This window comes from Hemicordylus capensis, chromosome 6 (assembly GCF_027244095.1).
Source record: "Hemicordylus capensis ecotype Gifberg chromosome 6, rHemCap1.1.pri, whole genome shotgun sequence".
NCBI classification, from domain to species: domain Eukaryota; kingdom Metazoa; phylum Chordata; class Lepidosauria; order Squamata; family Cordylidae; genus Hemicordylus; species Hemicordylus capensis.
The window spans coordinates 100,249,180-100,268,015 of record NC_069662.1 but is presented as its reverse complement, the minus strand read 5'-3'; the positions used below and the strand labels follow the sequence as shown (position 1 = coordinate 100,268,015).

Here is an 18,836-nt window from a genome sequence, read left to right as displayed (position 1 = left end):
AAAGCTATGCCTGTGCAAGCAAAGAAAGTTTATGCGTAGTGGGAGCATCCCTGCATCTAAAGTGTGGGTGTTCGTGGAGGGGTGCAATTTTTGTATATTTCCCCTTCCCCCACAGGCACTCTGAGCAACATGTAATTATGTCCCTGAAGGTTGCGTAGCCCTCAGAGACATAATTGCATGCCTCCCCACCCCCGCCACCATCCCCAACATAAGCAGCCATGCTTCAGAAGCAGGGAGACTACCACTGTGAACTTGTTCTCTTTATTTGCATGATTTCAGCTCTCATCAGGATGCTGGCCCGTATTTCTTCCCCTGTAGAACGAATATTGAATTTGGAAGGAGGGTTCTGTAACTGGAAAAATTGGGCAGAATGGGTTAAACAAATGCCACTTTTCCAGTCCAAGTCAAACTTAAAAATTGCAATGGGCGTTCTAATAGCAGAACTCCCAGCATCTTCTCTAATTTGGCTCTAAGTCCCATTAAAATCAATAACACTTTTAGCTTGTGTTATTATTCACTTGTTCCACTGTTTGTCAAAGAGGTCACCTGGCTAGCTTTAGCTGGATCAAGACCACTGGAATTTAAGCATAACTTTCCCCAGATTGTGCCCATTACATGGAAGCAAGGATAATGTCATACATGACACTTTTTCCTATGTAGATATAATCTCTGTGCATTACTGTCACTTGCACATTGCAAGTATTCATTTTACCATGAGTGAGAAAGTTACAGCTCATATTATCTCTGCTAGGAAAAACCCAACATGTTTGAAGCAGCCCTTTACTTACAACATTTATTCCATGTGACTTTATTCTGTGCGATGTACCGAGCATAAGGATATGTTGCAAAGCAGAAGATTGACAAGCATTACTGGAGAGAAATTCTGACATTATCTTCCCAGGAAAAAAAGTTGGAGTAAACAGATCTGGTTTCCAGACTGAGCTAGGTAAATTCCTTGGTGGGGCCAGGAAGGAATACTATCCCATCATTGTAAATCATTATTTCAAGTAACAGAGATAGGCACCACTGTGGATGGGATGTGGAACAGGGAGGTCTGATGATAAGACACTTTCATGTCTAGGGCTTGATAGATGAATTTTGCTTGGGCATGTGCTCTCTGATCACCCATTAGGGATGACTGGCTGATATCTCTGGGGGTCTGTGACACACAAGCATCATACCCAGCTTCAGGAGCTGTGTGCACTCCCAGTTTTTGATCATGTGTGAGCAAACAAGTAGGTAGGAAGGAGGGGTGATTGTGTGTAAGAGGAGCTGGGTAGGATGGCCCTGTCTCACCCAGCTCTCGTAGTCAGCATTTTAACTAGATAGGAGGAGAAGCTGTCCTACCCAACTCCCATCTCACACACAGTGACTCCCCCCTCCTTCTATCTAGTTTGCTCACGCATGATAGGAAATTGGGAGTGCACACCAGTGTTCCTTCTAAGGCATGCACACATATCTGCTCAATTAATTTTATATCCCGCTCAGGTTGAATCAGGAAGGCCCCATCCTGACCACACATGTGCACATATTGTCTTGATACTGCCGCTCAGAATAAAATTCATTCCACACACAGATGGAAAAATTAGAGAGAACACTGGTGCACACAGCTCTCACACTGGGCAGAACACTTGTTCTACCACGTTAATGGTTGTGTGAACAGCCCTATTGTTCGTGTGCTTGAGCCATTGGGTTTTGTTTTGCTAAATATACACCTAACTCATCAGATTCCTCTTCTGGGGTGAACATTGGTTCATCCTAATGGTCTTTATGCTGGATGAGAAGAGGCTGTATTTTCTTTATCTATATATCAACCAGTTGGGTATATACAGGTGGACTGTATGACTTCTTCATATTGTTCTGCAGTGTTTTCTTTAGACAGAGGTCAGTTGAATACATTGGTCTGCCTTTTGCCTTCTTTGTACAGAGAAGCAATGATTGATGTCTTTCTGGAATAGATTGTATTCCAAATGTTGCACAGAGTGAAAATCTATAAAAGCTTATTCTGAGGAGGCCCCAGTTCATAAGAAAAGTTTCTCAAATTTAGATTGCAAACCTGCCAATACCTGTTGGGTGCTACAGGCCTCAGGCTGGAAGCCCCGGAGATCAGACAGAGGTTCTTGGCTTCTGGCTGAAGGAACTGCAGGCATTTCCAGCCGGGATAATTTGTACAACAGCACAGCATCCTCCTGGCCTGGCTGGGGAGTCAGGTGATATCAGAGGGCCAATTCAATGGTACATAAGATAGCAAGTTCCAAGACCAGCTGCCATCTCCCAAATTGTTGCTGAGGGGGCCATCAGCTTTCCCCCTATGTACTGCTAGACTAATAAACTTCAGCCTGACTGCTGTCCTTCACTACTCCTAGCCTAGTCTCCTGTATGATGTAGGTATCCCTGGGCATGAACTCCTGACATTGTCAACAACTGCCCATTAGCTCCTTGCTCACACTACCCAAGTTCATGAGACTCCACTTCTCTCATCTAGTCTCATGGGTGGTAATGGATCCTCCATATTCAAAAGGAGCATATCCATGATTGCCAGAGGCTGGGGATAAACAATGATGGATGGCTATCACCATCTTTTCCTTCTTGTGGTCTTCTTTGAGGCATCTGGCTGGCCACAGTCAAAGAGAGTGTGGGTTAGTGTCTGAAGGCAGGCAAGGCAGGCTGAAGGCATGAGCTCTAGTGGGAGCTGTTGAAATAGCAGAGAGCTGATGAGAACTGAAGGCATTTATGGTTTGTAGGGGCCCCACCTCTGCCTAGACTCTTAGGGCAGCCTTCTTCCTGAGGAGGCACTCAAGCTAGTTTCCCCCTCCTCCCAAGGAGACCCATCAGCAGGGAGGCCCTGAGCAGGCAAATGTGCACCCCACTTTCTGAGTTGAAGCTCAGCCCTAGCCTGGTGTTGTCTCTGGTCCTGGGGACCTAAGGGGTGATGAAGGGGGCTCTAGGGCTGGGCCCAAGGCTCCACCAGGAAGCACCAGGTTCTCAGTGCTCCAGGATCCCTCCAAAGGTATGGCTGGTCTAGCTGCTCTCATTCTGATGGTTCTGTGGGGTTGCCATTAGGAGTGGGAATCCAGGCGAAGGCAAACTCCCCTCTTCCTCTGAATTGGACTCAGCTGGTGTCTGGGTGAGCCACCAGTGAGTCTAACTGCAATTCTTGTGTTCTTAAGGGAAAACATTGATGTGCATGTCTCTTCGTTTATTGCTCTTTTGAGGATACAGTGCTAGCAGATGCCTGTCATGATTTCCCCCAGCATAAATTTCAGCCATCTAGCATTACCTGCTGATGCCATTCCCTCAGTCATGTAGTGGAAAAAACAGGACAATTACCAGCTCTCTTTTGTTGAGCACTCTTGAGTACCAAAGGTAAATCATTTCTCCTAGCCCGCTTTTTCTATCAGAGAGAACTCCCTCCCATATATACAACAAATCTGGTTATTTTTGTCAGGTACTCTGTTTCCAGCTAATGGGTGGCTGGTTGATTTACATTATTTTTACCCTGCCTTTAAAATCTCCCAGATGGCTTACAAAATTAATAAATATCAGCAACAATCAATAAATCAGGCATAACAGCATTAAAAATAAAAACAGAGGCACCAATATAAAAATAAAAAGCCAATAAACACACTAAAAGACCTGGGCAAATTAAAAAGAAGTTTTCATCTGATGACAAAATGAATCTTATATCTCTTTCTGAGAGAGGCGGAAATGATATGATTCTTATGGACAGAGAACTGAAGTGCCTGTGGGCCAGTGGGAAGTACGGGTAGGCTTGGGATGACCCACTGAGACATCAGTTTCACAAAAATCTGAAGGGAAAAACCCCAAGGGGGCTACCTTGCCCCCCAAACTGCCAATGGGACAGACTGTCGATGGGACAGAATGTGAGCTCAGACACTTAACGGGTGGACAGAGCTAATGGAACTCAGTGGCTGGTGGTGTGTCGGGGGGGGGGGGCTTCACCAAAAAGAGCGGGAAATTTTCCAGTCTCAAGAATACACCCTCAAGACCATCACAAACACTTCTGCTTCTAAGAAGGAAAGCTGTCTAATAGTCTTCACAGAAGAAAATGCGTAAGCTCTGTGATTCCTTCGCCCGTCAGGTAACCCTGCTCTGTTTCTGAAGGGGAAGATGTTTGACACAGTTAATCTCTTCATGTTATGAAATATTGCCCTCCCAGGTGCTGGTGGGCAAATTTTGAGGGAATTTCCGCATCAGGTGTGTAGGGACAATGGAGCAGGATGAGGTGGGGGAAGTGTCCTTAGGCCACGGGCCCGGGGACGCCACCAAGGTGCCTCCTTGTCCCCTCCACTGAATTACCCCTCCCCCTGCCACCGCACTTCCCACCCATCCTCCACTGCTGCAGCTGAGTGCGCTTCCCCATGCCGGCCACATCCCTTCCCCCTGCACCGGCACATTGACACAGGGAGCATGGCGGCTGCTGGGAACAAAAGGGGGGCAGCCCCTTGCCCTCTCCAGCCAATGAAGTGCTTTCTGCACAGTGCAACTCCATTTGTGAGCTCACGATTAGGCAATAGCTTTTGCGCGAAATGAGCAGTAATAACTGAGTTATGCGTTACTGTTGCAAATATTAACTCAAATCAGAAAGCAGCAACACATCTTTTTAATCTGTCCCCCCACATGCAGATTATGTTCACAGCTGTGCACTGTGGACTCTGACTCTTCCTTCCTAGGTCATTTGAACCGAAATTACTATGCCAACTAGGTATTGGCAACTAGTCAGTTTAGCACCTTTTCCTCATCAGGGCTCCTCTGCTTTTAGCAGCAGTATAATAGGTTGTTTTAAAGCTGCTTCCCTTGTAAATACAAAGCAATCTTATGTTTGTTTAACAAAGACTTTATTCCAGGAACAACTCCATTTTCTCCTTCTCCTTTCCCCCTCCTTTTTCTTTCTGATTCCACCCCTCCACTTTCTCTACAGGATCCCCACAGGGACAAACTTCTAATCAACAAAACATAAAGAACTGCTAGATAGAATAGAACACAGGTGTAGCTTTTTGCCAGCTTTGTATCTGCATGTTGAGGAAAGGTTTACCTTATGAATTTCTGCCTGCTGTGCAACTGCCAAAGGCATAAGCATAATGGCTTAAAATACTGAAAAAGGTGTCAACCCCAATTCTGTTCCTATTTTTGTGCTTCAGTTTCTCTATCTGTAACACACAAAAATTACTTTATGCAAAGCACAGCCAGAAAGTTATTAAAGAAAAAGAGGGGGAAATTGAGAGAAGAATCAAGAGAAGCTGAGTACATTTGTGGGGGCAGAAATAAGGAAGTGAAGAAATATTTAGTAGCCTCAGCTGAAGAGATACAGAGGAAGTAAAATGTGGGGACCTAGAGGGAAATGATAAGGTAGACAGAGAAGCTCTTCTCATGATCAGTGAGAAGAGCTTTGGGGCTAACTGCAGGGAGAGCAGGCTTAGCATGCTTTCCCTGCAGACGAGCAGCTGTTTGTAGCTGGGCGGCCAGATTGGCTGCTCACACGACTACCGGCTCCATGACGGAGCCGGCAGGGGCGGTGGGGATCAGGAGCCATGAGGCCCACAGAAGGTCCAGGATGCCCCGCGTGAGCATGCAGGGCATTCTGGAGAGACCCCTGAGCCCAGGAGGCTGCTTGTAGCCTTCCAGTCGGGGGTCTACTCGTGCATCACCACGTGCCACGGCAACACACGAGCAAAAAGATGAGGTTAACAGAGCACTTGCTCCATTAACCTCATATTAGGGGAGGGTTAGTTAGGCAGGCTAGCCGCCTGGGTGGTTCCCACGATCCTTGGAAAATGGGTTAAGCTCCCTTAGCCCGCTTTCTAGTGATCGTGAGAATAGCTTCAGAGTGTTACAGAAGATACTGAGCAAGGAGAAAGAAGAGAGGAAAAATCAAAAGAGTAATGCTACTCGTCTTCTTTCTGCAAGGGACTGCTTTGTACAACCCTAAGAGGCCTGCCACATGTGAGCAACAGCATGGCCAAGTGTCTTTCATGCAGTGAAGTAACAAGTGTCCTTGTCACAAGGACAATTACAGTTGGATTTATGGCATACAAAACTATGGCCGTATTCGCACGTAATGTGAAACTGGACGTTGCTGGACCCGTGGCTAGTTTTTCTAACTGTGAATCACATCGCAGATGTTAGTCCAACTGTAGTCTGGAAACCTCCGTTTTCAGGGCAGGGGAGCCTCTCCCTCTTCCTGGTCTGCCTAGGCTGCATCCCAGCAAGCTCCGTAGCGCTTGTGTCACCACACTGTGGGCAAGGTGTCATCACATCACAAGAGCGGCAGCCATTGACCACGATTTTTAAGGGGGCGTGTGAATCACAATCATGCCTTTTCAGAATAGTCCACCTGCCCTCGGCACTGAAAGGGCATTTAAATCCCTCTGAATACCATGCCATTCAAGCCCTTCTTCTGACAGTGTTTTTACCGCTGCCCTTGTAAGAGCCCCAAAACAAAACTGTCTTCTTTAAGCAGTTTCTGGTGGGCAAGATGTTGAGGGGGCACTATTTTCCTGTTACTCAAGGAAGGGAAGGGAACATGTTGACTTTCTAGGAGGGGATGTTTATATGAGGGAGGGCAAAGAATCCTGGGTTCTGGCCCACTGTGACCAAGGATGCTCTTGTGATGGCTTACCCCAGCAAAGCAGTCCATGCAGACCAAACCACACTCCTGCCTCTGTGGTGGCTTGCTGCCTGCAGACTAGCATTCTCATGAGAGGGCACTCTCTCCCCAGTCTACTGGGGAGGACCTTAGGCTCATCAAAACCTTTGGTCTTTGTCAAACTGCATGCTCATGAGTTGAGCTAACACAAGAAAGGTGCCCCTGCTTGTTTGGGCCCCCCACTCTTTCTGGTTAATGATATAACTTTTGCACAGCTACCCCCTCCTCTCCAGGGAAGCCTTTCACACAGCCATAGGAGATTTTGATGCTCCATGTTTCTGGGAGTAGCCGGGTGGGCAGATGAGGGAAACACTGGGAGCGGGGAGGGATCTTTACTCTCATTCAAAATTTACAGGTTTGGACTGGTGTTGCGCTGTATGCAGATCTGCTGCCGTGGAGAAGGGAGCCTCGATTTCCAGTGGCCCCAGGAGAGTGGGGTTGCCATTCTGGGCATGGTCAAATAGGAGGATGGGCTTTGGCAGAGGGCAATGCTTTGACAGCTGCTTGGCGGCAGTCACCAAGACAGGGAGAGCTGTTGCTGGCCTATCCGTTCCCGCAGCTTGCTTATACAGAGCAAACTGGCTGGGCGGCGTCTGCTGTCCAGCCCCCATGGCTTGACACTCTCGTGAGAGAGTGGTCCATGGGAGAAGGGGGATTGTTGTCACACATTATTAAAGATTCTGCCCGACACCCCTGTCCCCACAGATTGTTCTTGTGAGTTGTGGAGTATCCCCATTGCTTTACACTCTGATGAGTGAGCAGTCCACTCTTGAACAGCATCCATCGTCATCTCATATGTTGAATTGCTCCTTTCACTAAGGCAGTGCTGATCCTGCTGCCTGGCCCTTCTTATGAGTAAGCCTGGGAACTGCACAGGTACCCCAAGGGGAAGGGGCTGGGGCCCCCTTCCCTAACTTCATTGTACAAAAAATAGACCTTAGTGATTCAAGACATCCTAGTTGGGGCTGCCTTTGAAACCCAACCCCAGGCATCACCAGACTTCCATAGAGTCCCAGCACTCTAATGTGGTTGCCCTGGCTGTATTGCCGTCTCAGAGGAATGTGCTTGTGAACATACATATTGCCGTTTCATTTTCAGAGAGCAAAGCACTTAGTGCTCCTCTTGCCATCCCATCCCCTTTCTCTCCTGATTGCTGGCAGGGAGTGGGGAGTAATGGACAGAGTGGGAAGAGGGAATGCTCCCGTGTGACTTTCCCATTTGACAGGCTGACAAGCTTAGGATGGGACGTGGTGGCATCCCTGTTGCCAGGCAACTGCTTTGTTGGATTGGAGATGGGGGGCGGGGCGGGATGAGTGCTCGGGGAGGAGGGCAGAGAGTAGTGCCACAGGCATGGAGTGGGTGGGCTTGCCCTGCCGTCTCTATGATTGCAACTCCAGAAAGCGAATGAAACTGTGGTCATGGCACCATCTGCATTCGGATGTAACACCATCTCAGGGAACCACCTCAGGTTATGGTGCCGAAACTCACTACAAACTCAAGGTTGAAATTGGAGTTTGACAAGGCAAATTGCAAAATGGCCATGGCATGCATTCAGATGTAACAGAGTTCCAGCCTCTGCCCCGTTTACCTCCAGCTTTGTGTTATGTGCGAATGCGGCTGGTGTGTACTAGTAACAGTAGAGCTCATTAGAGGCACAGGGCTGGCATAACAAACAGCCTTCTACTAGGTGAGACTGTGCACTGCTGAAGTGGCACCCCCTGGAGCATGCCCTTTTGCATGGTGCCATGCTGTGTGACTCAGCTTGGTTAGGGTGCTTGGAGGAGTTCTCCTGTGCAGCAGCTCCTGTCCTGTGACCTGATCAAAGTAATGTGCTCATTAGAGCATTCTCCGCATGTCAGAGATGAGTCGGCCTCAGTGGCTGCTGCTAAATCCCACAGAGTGGAGTGCTGCTGCCTTGGCGTTCACCATTCAAAACAGCATCCAGATCACAACCGTCTCCCACTCTTAAGGTGCTTTGCCAATTGAAGCATTACCAGACAAGCAAGCTCCCTCTGTTTCACAAAGCATCACAGTGCTGTGACAAGGCAGACACAGTCACATCATAAAGGATTCTTGTCAAAACATCCTCCTACTACATAGGCTGTAGGAGAAACAGTTTGGATGAAAGGAGATGCAGCTTGTGCAGATTCAGTGAGAGCATAGTGAAATAGTTTTCCTTGGGTAACTTCTAGCACAGACACAGAGCTCTCAGTCACTTGCCGGTCACTGTGACATACAAGGCATTTGTTGTATCTTTACCATTTTATAACTAGCCTTCTTTATTTATTGGTTTCAATTATTTATCTCCCACTTTTCTATAAAAGCATTATACCCAAGGCGTTTAACAATTCAAAGCAATATAACAGAGATTACAAATACAGAAGTTTTAAACATAGATGGATCAGTGAAACATAAAAACACACATTAAAACATATGACAGGAGTTTAAACTAGTGAGCACTGGGAATTTTATCTAAGCAAAACCATGCTGGAATAGGACAATTTTCACTCCCTGCCAAAAGGAGGGCGGTGATGGGGAATGGTGTACCTACCTGGGGAGGCTATTCCAGAGTCATAACTGAGAAGGCCATAGCTGCCCACCTCACCTCTAACAGTAAGGGATCATGGAGGAGGGCCTCTAAAATAGCTTGGAGTTCTTGGGCAGGCTCATATGGGAAGAAGAGGCTCTGGAGATATCCCAGTCTTAGACTATATATCACCTTAAGATTTAGAACCGCCAGCAGCTTGAATAGAGCCTGGAAACAAGGTGGCAAGCTGTAAACGGGATAAAGAATCAGAATTATGTGATCCAAGCTCTTGGCCCCCAACCACAAGCCTGGCAGCCGCATTCTGAACCAATTACTAGGGATTGAACAATTCTGGCCAGGCCTGACTTCTCCAGGCTAAGGCCTACTAGATGAGGCTAGTAAAATGTGTTTCTGGCTACAGGTCCCACCTGGGCATCCAGAAGAAGTGCTGGAACGAGGAGCATCCTCAAGTTGAAAATCTGCTGCTTTGCAGGAGTACAACCTCATCTAGTACTGATTGCATACGCAGTTCCACCTGGATCCTCCAACCTTCTAACCAACAGTACCTCTCATTTTGCTGCATTAAGCTTCAGTTTACTAACCCCCATCCAGTTAAAAACATCCCTGAAGCACTGGCCTAGACCTTCCCTTGCTCCTCAAGATTGTAAGATGGCAACAAGAGATAGGATTGGGTGCCATCTGTGTAAAGATGACATCTAGGTCCAAACTTCTGGATGATGTCACCCAGCAGTTTCATGTACTGTATTTGTTAACAATCATATTCAAAAGCTTTAGCCAGAATTGAATGTTTCCTGTATTCCAAGAGTGGTGCCCCTCCAGAATGAGCCCTTGAGACTATTCCTGGCAGTACTATATTAGCCATGATGTTCAAGACCAGGGCAAAATCAGTTCATTACATGTCTGTCTCCCATTTTCTGGTATACTTTTAAATAGAATTAATCCCCAATCCAGAGGTTGTTTAGAAGGTTCTTTTGCATCTTTGGAGATCCCCTGTCTACAAAAGCTTCTCATTCATTTTAACAGAAAAAGAATGTTCAAGTGGTTTGAGACCCTCCATTAAAATGAAAAGAGCAGCTTGCATGCATAAGAAATCTGTGTGTATATTGGAGCATATGTATATCTCTGAATTAGGGCAGAGGAATTGGGGCACAGAAGTGAATCAGGTGTGTCTCTAGAACAAATTACTGTGATATAACTTTTCAGCGTTCTCATTTCATCCTCTCAGAAAATGCTAGCAGTGACTGTGCCCCACAAACATTTATTTACTCCTAACCCAACTTTTTCTTCCAGTTCCTTCTGAAATAGTGATAAACAAGCTCCTTCCACACATATTTGGGCTGCTAATTATGAGCTTCTTTGGCAAACAACTGGGGAAAAGATTGCTCCCGCCCCCCGTGATCTACATTGACTTGTAATGTTTTGACACACGTGCTTTCTCCCAGTGCTGCTTGGGAACTGTAGTGTGGGGACGGGCAGGTGGGAATGGGACAACTCGCCGCGGGGACAACTCGCCGCAGGGACAACTCGCCGCAGGGACAACTTGCCGCAAGGAACAACGCAGCTCCCCACCGCAAGCCCGTCCTGTCACTTTAGTTTTTGATCCGGAGGGGACAAGCGGAAGGGAAGCGAGAGAAAGCTTGCAAAACCTTTTACACACGGAGTTTTCTTACACACAACGGAGTTTGTTGCAAACGAACAAGTGGTGGGCAGGAAGCCTGCAGTGGCGGCGCTGCCTGCGCTGAATCAAAAGCCAAAGTGACAGGACGGGCATGCAGAGGGGGTGGGCGTGGAGGGAGATGTTTTGTCCTCCGAGTGGAAGCTGCAGGAAGGGCTCTCTGAGCGCCCTTCTGCTTTGGACAGAGAGCCTCCCAGCTCTCCTCCTGCCCACCTGCCCCTTGGTTTTGTCAGGAGAAGCTCCGTCTTACAGAAGAGTTGCAGCTTTCTCAGTGAGGCTGGCAAGTTGCCTCCAGAGAAGGGGCGTTTGACTTGAAATGGGTAGAGCCCACATTGCTGCTCTCCTAGCCCACTTCCCCCACCCGCCATGTAAGCAGTTTTATGCTGGGCCATAGGGTGCAGTGAGTTGTACTTTCCTGCAGAGAATTAAAAAACAATACAACATGCAGACAGACCTTGGCCAGGAAATCTCCTATTCAGAGTTTTGCTAAACAATTCAAAATTCAACTGCACACCAGATCTCCCAAGTGTTCTGTGGTGGGTGGTAGGTGGAGATTAAGCTTCCTCTTGCCACCTTCCCGCTTGTCCCCTCCGGATCAAAAGCCAAAGTGACAGGATGGGCTTGCAGGGTGGGGGGAGTTGCATTGTTCCCTAAGGCGAGTTGTCCCCACGGTGAGTTGTCCCCGTGGTGAGTTGGCCACAGCAAGTTGTCATAGACCCTGGGCAGGCAGGGCTGCGTAGCCTAAGCAACTGCATCATGCTTCTTTCATTACATGTCACTAGTTCTGACACTGTTGCCCTTGATTGGCTGCAGTAATGTGGAGGAGGGAGAGGTGTCAGCAGCTCTGGCAACATCAGCACCAGCAGTCTCGTCCATCATATGATGAAGGGCTTTTGCCATAAACCGGTTCCAGGAGTGGACAATGTCCACACCTTCTACCTTTAGATCTTTTCCCCATGTGAAAGTGGAGCCTGTTGCTGATAAATCACAGCAAGTGTTCTTAGTAGAAGCAGGAATGTGGGTCAGGCAGCAGGACTTGCTAATTCAAAGATTGGGAAGGCATCCCCTTCCACTTAGCAATTCGCATATTAAGGGCACATGCACACGACCATTTGGGAGGGTGGGCAGGGAGGAAGGCTGCATAACCTTACTTTCCCCACAGACGATCTCCAAGATGTTGCTGGGTGCATAGATCGCTCAACCAGGCAGACCGCTGCTGCCCCCAGGCAGGATGTATTGTCCCAGCCCCCAGAAATCCCACAATGCACTGTGCGAGTGCGTGGTGCATTGTGCGAGTGCGTGGTGCATTGTGGGGATCCCCCCTGGTGACAGCTGAGAGTCTGCTCCTGTGCCAGTGCTGGCTGGGAGTAGCCAGTGCTCCCACACGAGCAGTTAGCCCGAGCCCTTAACTTTGGCTAACCAGCGAGCTCCGTAGGCGGGTTTGTGGCCATGGCACTGCCAGGAACCACACAGCTCCTGGTGGTTCTTCGGCCAGCCAAGCCAGGTCTTGGCTTGTCAGACTGGTCTAATAGGCATCTAAGAGGAAGGAAGGATAATTTCTCATTGAACCAAGGAAGGTATGAAAATCATCAAGTTTCAAGTTTATGGCAGCAGCAGCTGGCCTTGCTGGCCTAATCTGTTGACTACTGACTGTGGAAGTGCAAAAGCAAGACATCAGCTCAAAATACGTCTCAAAAATTACAAACAATTTCAGAGTAAAGGTGTCTGACTTGTAATAAAAATGGGTTTTGTGAGCAGTGAACATTTGTATTAAAAGCCGTTATTTTCAAACTTCATTGGCATTCTCCTCGGAGGCTGGGTTTCAGAGATATGGGATAGAGCCAGGGCCTCACTAACGCAGCACTTATGGTTGCATCTATAGTCACCATATCCTTGAAAGAGCTCTGCAAGTTTTGTATTGCTATGTAAACTATTTTGTGAACTTTTTGTTGAAAAGTGGCATAATGTCCTGTCCTGTCCAAGCTGCCCACAAGGCTGAGGCTGAGGCTGCAGGACCCTGGACAAGTCCCAGGAAAGAAGATGATCTGCCACTGCTTTCAGACAGACTGAATCCTTAAATGCACTGGAGTTCAGACAACTCCTCCTAGTCTCTGCCTGGAGTGTCTGATCTTTAAAGGCAACACTGCTGGGAGTCTGGTGCTACTCCTCAGTTCTACCACAAATATTACTACCAATATTTATATACCATTCTTTAACCAAAGTTCTCAAAGAGGTTTACGTAGAAAAATAAATAATACATAAATAAGATGGTCTCCTGTCCTCGAAGGGCTCACAATTGAAAAAGAAACATAAAGCAGATACCGGCAACTGCCACTGGAAGGATGCTGTGCTGGGGCTGGATAGGGCCAGTTGCTCTCCCCTGCAAAATAAGAGAATCACCATCTTGAAAGGTGTCTCTTTGCTCAGTTAGCAGGAGTTCAAGCTATTTGAGTTTCAGAAGTTTGCTCTAGTCCTTTTTCTTGACTCAGGATCCAGGGTAATGACAGCCTCAGAGTAGTCTATGGTAGGAGGTTCCTTAATCACCCTAGTACTCCTCCTGGCTTGCTATTTCTAGCCAGCTCCCTTTCCAGGAGAACTCTGGCCCCACTCCCAAAAGCAGCTCTCTTCATTGGCTGACTAGTCTTTAAATGTTCCCTTACAGAGCAGACAGGGCTGAAAGCCCACTCTAAGTCCTGACCCCTTCCAGATCTCACTTCCTGCTTCCCCCAACATGGCAGCCCCACTGGCATTGTTCTGGGCAATATCCCCTACCCTGCCTGTTCAGCTCTGCCTGGACCTGACAGACCTAGAGCTGCCTTGCCCACATCCCTGTTGGGGGAAGGAAGAAGCCCCAAAGGAGTGATGTTGCCCTCCCCATGTGCCCCACTGAATTCCTTGGGCCGCAAAGGCAATCAGGTAACACAGCATCCCGACACTATTCTCTCGCGGCTTGCTGCTGGCACTGGCATGCTGATATTAAGGGGTGTGGTGATGGAGGAGAGGCTGACTCTGTGGTGGATTTGAGTTCCACGGGTACTGCCTCAGAGGCTCCTGACCCTGAGGGAGCTTCCTTAGGCACTCTAGCCCCAGCGCTTCCTTGGTTTTTGGTTTGGTGGCATGCTCTAGGGCTGGGGTCAGGGCCAGTTCCACTCCCCATATTAGTAGACTCTAGAGTGGAGGATGGCGCCAGTTCCACCCCCTCAGCATCTGACTTGGTGGCATCTGCTGGAAGAGGAGGTGGCGACAGGCTGGCCTATGACACATATAGATATACTTAAAAATAATGGCTCACATTCTGCACAGCACAACATGTGCTGCTGCATGTGTCTAAAACACTGCCAGCAGTATTACAGAACAGCTCTGTTCTGCTTCAACTTAAAATTGTGCCACTGCATTTGCATGGCACAACATTCATTATTTCCAATGGGTGTCAAGTTGCACAACTGTGCTTGCACGTTTTTAAGTCTCAGTAGAACAGGTCTGTTCTGCAACACTGCTGGCAGTGTTTTAGACACATGCAACAGTGTGCATGGTGCTGAACCACCCTTGTTATGCTGCACAAAATATGAGCCAGTAATAAGAAATATACTGTATAATGGTAATGTGTTCCACTTTTGAATCTTATTAAAAATGATGAGACTGACGTACAGTGTTGCGACGTACAGTGTTGCGTGAATATAAATTCTGGGGGCCTATTTTTACTTTTCAGTTGATAAACCCAACCATGAGAGCTAGTTTTAAGACAAGAAAGCTGACATTCTCATGGTTTTATTTTCATTTTAAGAAAAATGTTTCTGTTGAGCCAAATGTTGTGTACTGCTGTGACATGTGAGCTACAGAGGCCCTTCAATGCCCTTGTTCACATAAATATTACAGCTAGGAACCTCCTTAATACTCAACTATTGAATAGAAATACAGCACTGCATGATGTCATCTGGTGTTTTTATGAGGCCAGAGTCAAAGGATTTCATATATTATTGTCTTCTGATTGATCACAGTGTTTGAAGTGGGGTTGTGTCTCATCAATGTAATTAATCTTACTGAGCAACTAGGAAAACATATGGCTGCAGATGGATTTACACAAACATTTCAGCTTGCTTAACCCCTTTGAGACTGTTCCTCCCTCCCTTCCACAATGCATGTTGCTCCACTGATATGATTGCATGAATTCCTGTGGTACATGTAACAATGGGCAGAGCTTCAGTTAGACAATATCCCAGTTGAAATGTTGCACCCCAGCTTTGCCACAGTTTACTACCATCATTTTCAGAAGTCATATGTGCATAGAACAGAAGTATGCACAGGGCGTCATGATCCCAGCCCTTCCACATGGTCACTCTTCCCTCATATTCCACCGGAAAAGGGCAGGTTGGTCCTTTCATGAGGCAAGGTGAAACAGTCACTTCAGGTGTTAGATTATTGGGGCACCAGCAGACTGGCAAGATGCCCCCCAGCACTGCCATCAGAGCAGCTCTTTGGGATCAATCTGATCCTTGCAAGGTTTGCAAGGATCACTTCTCATCACATTCCTTTCAAAGCTTGCAAGAAGCACAAGGAGAGAAGAGAAGACTCCCTGCCACTGACTCCCTGCCCCCTTCGCCATTTTCAGAGTTTGCAAGAGTCTGTTTTAAAAGGGGGCGGGCCCCTACCAGAGCTGTGGCAAGGCAGCATTTGGTACTCACTTCAGGTACCACAATACTTTGGGTCTCTCTTGCAACAAGGTTAACATAATCAACTTTTACATAAGAGCTGGCTTTATTAGCTAAATAAGGTAGTCCACACAACCAACCTACCCGGGCTTGCACAGCCTACCTGCATAGAGCTGGTTGTGTAGAGTGCTGGGATTGGTCCCAGTCCCGGCACTCTGCATAGGGCTAGCCCAAGTGTTATACCCGGGCTAAGAGTGAGGTAGCAGGGCATGAGCACACCCTTCTACCCCACTCCCTGTTGCGTGAACGCTCAGGATGCCTGCAGCCTGAGCATCCAGAGAGCCGGGCAGCAAGCGTGCCCGGCAGCAGGGAAATCCCATAATGCACCGTGCTCCTGGTGTGGTGCATCATGGGATGCTGGAGGGCTTGCTGCAGCGCCACTAATGTGCACCAGTGGCAGAGTTTCAGGGGAAGAGTGATCATCTGTAGGGAGGCAGGTAGAAGCCTGCCTCCTTGCCAACCACCCACCAAAGAGGGTACAATGGTTGTGTGAATGACCTTGATTGATTGATTGATTGATTTGATTTGTATACCACCCTTCCAAAATGGCTCAGGGCGGTTTACAACTAAAAACAAACCACTAAAACAATAAGGAGCTAAAACAAAAATTAAAAACAATATAACAACAATTAACAATTTAAAAACATTTTAAAACAAGAATTAAACAATTGCAGTAATTAAAACCCCCCAAACCGGGTTAAAATATTAAAACCAATTTAAAAACCCTGGAAAGCCAGGACCTTGATGTCTTACAACTGCTAATGAATGAAAAGCAAGAGAAAGGAGGGAAAGCAAACATGCGGCCTCCTGCATCTTTTTTATTTAGCAAAGGGCCAGCTAAATGCTTTCATTCATTCATTCATTCATTCATTTTATTTATTACATTTATATATCACCCCATCCAAACAGCTCTGGGTGATACACAACAATGTGCTATTGAGCGCATATAGGGAGCATGAACAGTAAGACACAGATGGCATGTTCAGACGATTGGTTAGCTCACTCTATCTAAGGCAGAAATGAATTGCCACCTATGATGTGAAATACTTTGAACAATGTGTTGAATGCTAGATGTTCTAATTAGCAAATTCACTTTATTGCCCGAGGAAGAACTCTGAAAATAAAGATGATTTTGTAATTCGGATACATTGATGTATGGATTCTAATAGCATATTCACAAATAAAGATGAATATGATGTTCTGGAAATGCTTTCAAGGGAAATCATTAAAGAAGTTTATCGTCTCTCATTGGAGATCAATGAGCCATAGAACTGTTGTGGTCACGAGAGAGAAGTGATCTGTCTGGAGAGATACTACATACATTTATATTGACTGCTATTTGGAATGTAGTGTGGATAAGTGTCTTGACAGAAACACTCTTTCTTCAACTTTTCAGCTTGCCTCAAGTATTTATAATCTCAAAAGCAAGACACACAAAAAATCAGAAAAAAACCACCATTGAAGACACCATTGAAGACTCATGGGCTATGAGAATATAAGTGTGACTGAGAGCTTCTACACATCTCACTCCAAGGTACGTCTAAGGTAATCACTGCCTATTATTATTCCTTCTGCTTGTAATATAACTGCAGTCCTCAAGTAGGTCCATGTGAAGGATGCTTGCACCTTGTGGAAAACAAAGCGATTTGGTGCAGGATTAATGTCCTCCATACTACAGCAATTTTTGGTAAAGCAGTAGTCTCTGGCAACCCTATAGAATTCCCCCAAACAATGGAAAGGTCCTGATTCAGTCCCTGGCAACTCCATATAAGGCTGGAAAAGACCCCTGTCTGGAAAGCTGGATAGCTGCTGCTGGTCAATGTAGATAATACTAAGCTAGACTGATCAATGTTCGGAGTCGGCATAAGGCAGCATCCTATGTTCAGCCAGTGCATAGGTCAGTGTTGGTATGGACGTCAAGTGAACAAACTGTAGTTCAACCCACAAAAGATCGAGTTACTGTTGGTTGCGGGCTCTGTTGATCTGGCTGGATATGCACAACCTGTCTCAAATGCAGTTGCACTCCCCTTGAAGGATCAAGTACGCAGCTTGCAGGTATTCCTTCGATTGCCCCTGCCCTGGGTGTCCAGATGACATGGTTAACTAGGTTTCTCTGGTTCACTAGCTGCAGCCTTACCTGGAGAAAATGAACTTGGCCTCATGCCCTAGTTAGCTTCAGATTGGACTATTGCAATTCTTTCTTTGTGGGGCTTCCTTTAAAGATATTTTTAAAAATGTGATTGGTAGAAAATGCAGAATGTTGCTTACATGCAGCAATCAGAGCACATCACAACAATCTTATATCAACTACATTGGTTTGTGGACTCAATTTAAAACACTGGTTTTACCTTCAAAGTGCTAAACAGCCTGGGACCAAATTTCCTTAAGTGTAACTTTTGTTCATGTGAAGCAGCCTAAGTCTTAAGAGCAGCTTCAGAGGTCCTAATCTCTGGCCTGTCTCCATTGGAAATACAGTTGGCTGGTACTAGGAACCATGAAAAATAAGCATACTTGGTTGGGGCAATCAGTCCTTTGTTGGTCTTGCAGCCTTGACAGATTGCAAACCTGTACAGGTGTCTGTACATTTGTACGTGTATTTGTGTGAATAACTGTGCTTGCATTCATTTAAAAAGTGAGCCTTGATACAAGCCTTCTCAAATGCAGGGTACAGGTAGGAAGTGTGCTACTGTATGTGTGTCAAGCAGTATGAATAATGATCTGTGTGTCCACAGTTGCTTGTGCATAGACTGCACACAGATTGTACGTGTGTTGAATGTAACTTGTGAATAGGATTATTATGTAATTTGAATTTTTTGGTAAATGAATGGCTTGTTTTCCTCTTTCCTCCCCATCTCTTTTTCCTTTTGTATCACATGTATTAGACTGTAAGCTTGCAGTTGGACTTGTACTTTTTACTATTTTATCTTATACAGTACCTAGAAAAGTTTAGGTACTTAATGGTGATAACACGACCACAAATGCTAATACACAGAGATATGAGGTCTCTACCACATACACAGTGCAAATATTCTTCAGACTATGAGCTTACGCAGTAGAAACAATAATAAAGAAATGTTGTGAGAATAAGTACAAAGTGCTTTCACCAGCATCTTTTCAAAATTGCTCATTGATTCTGGAAGATTTGCTGAGAGCCTTGAAATAAATACAGTACTCGCATTTTCCGGAGGTTGGCTTGTATTCAGGCCAAATGGTTGTGTTTAAATTCAGTTCACTGCA

At 46.4% G+C, this 18,836-nt stretch overlaps 1 protein-coding gene across 3 annotated transcripts in view; it reads left to right on the top strand.

Annotated features, from left to right (window-relative positions):
- The window catches only part of TMEM108 (transmembrane protein 108), a 295,248-nt gene that overhangs the window by 2,660 nt on the left and 273,752 nt on the right, over nt 1-18,836 (top strand). For 2 of the 3 annotated variants that reach the window (XM_053265035.1, XM_053265033.1), the window contains exon 2: nt 16,996-17,133. The gene's annotated coding sequence lies outside the window, so the exon portion shown is untranslated. Of the gene's footprint in view, nt 1-16,995; nt 17,145-18,836 lie in introns of all 3 variants that reach the window. The other variant, XM_053265034.1, reaches the window with a different exon arrangement.